The sequence below is a fragment of the Panthera uncia genome, chromosome F2 (genome assembly GCF_023721935.1).
Source record: "Panthera uncia isolate 11264 chromosome F2, Puncia_PCG_1.0, whole genome shotgun sequence".
Lineage (NCBI taxonomy): Eukaryota > Metazoa > Chordata > Mammalia > Carnivora > Felidae > Panthera > Panthera uncia.
The window spans coordinates 30,899,212-30,900,321 of NC_064812.1; the positions used below are offsets into that span (position 1 = coordinate 30,899,212).

A 1,110-nucleotide genomic window follows, 5' to 3' on the forward strand; every position below is an offset into this window, starting at 1 on the left:
GAGATCCACTATCCCATTGGTCCTAGCTTTTGTTTCACTGTCTATGTTCCCCTCTCCATATAGAGAAACATTTTCTGATCTGCTATACTTCTTTGACATTCTTGAGCCATGAGATATCATTCTACTTTCCCTGAATCTTTTAAGGGCCATAGGAAAAGGTCTTGAGAGCTATCTCAAGTGTGATCTGCCTAGTCCCATCCCACCACCATTTCTGCTCCACTGCTACTGCACTAAGTTGATGTGGCACTGGACAGTCGCAATTTTTGCCAGCTTCCTTGGGCTCCACATTGTGTTCTGAATGACAAACTTAAGTGGAAGATATAAGAAGTTCTATCATATGCCTCCACTTGGAAATAATCACAGAGAGGACATAGCATCCAATTTGTAGCTTAGACACCCACCCAGGACTCACTCTGATGTACTTTGTTTCTCTTATCCTATTATCTTCCTGAGTCCAACTTGAAAGTCTTGATCAAGATTGAGAAAAATGGGTGCTCATTTCAGCAGCACATAAACTAAAATTGGAATGATACAGAGATAACCATGGCCCCTATGCAAGTATGACACACAAATTCATGAAACATTCCATATTTAAAAAAGAAAGATTGGGCATGTGGGTGGTTCAGTCAATTAAGCATCCAACTTCAGCTCAGGTAGTGATCTCAAGGTTCATAGGTTTGAGCCCCATGTCAGGTTCTGTGCTGACAGCTCAGAGCCTGGAGCCTGATTTGGATTCTCTGTATTCCCCCCCACCACTCCCACTCTGCCCCTCCCTTGCTTGTGCTCTGTCTCTCAAAAAATTAATAAATATTAAAAATTAAAAAGATTGAGGGAGAAAACCATTTTGGGGGGGCATGAACTTTATGCTTTGAACTTTCCAGTTTCTCCTTCTGAAAAATACAAAACACAGCTCTTGTGATTCAAAATTCCTTAATATTATCACCTTGTCTTGAACTTCAAAAATCTATTTCAACATGCAAAAAAAGCTCAGCATTTGTTCATCTTTCACTTTACATTTCTGCAGTAACATCTACTGTTCTGGTAATAATCCCAGGATGATTTCATTGCTAGGACAAGGAGAAGTATTCAGTGCCCTTCAGAGTGGGCACT

General features: G+C 40.5%; 1 non-coding gene across 1 annotated transcript; it reads left to right on the plus strand.

Annotated features, from left to right (window-relative positions):
- Positions 1-491: 491 nt before the first annotated feature.
- Positions 492-595, plus strand: LOC125925019 (U6 spliceosomal RNA). Its single transcript, XR_007458673.1, has one exon. It is a non-coding gene; the product is annotated as a U6 spliceosomal RNA (small nuclear RNA).
- Positions 596-1,110: the final 515 nt, after the last annotated feature.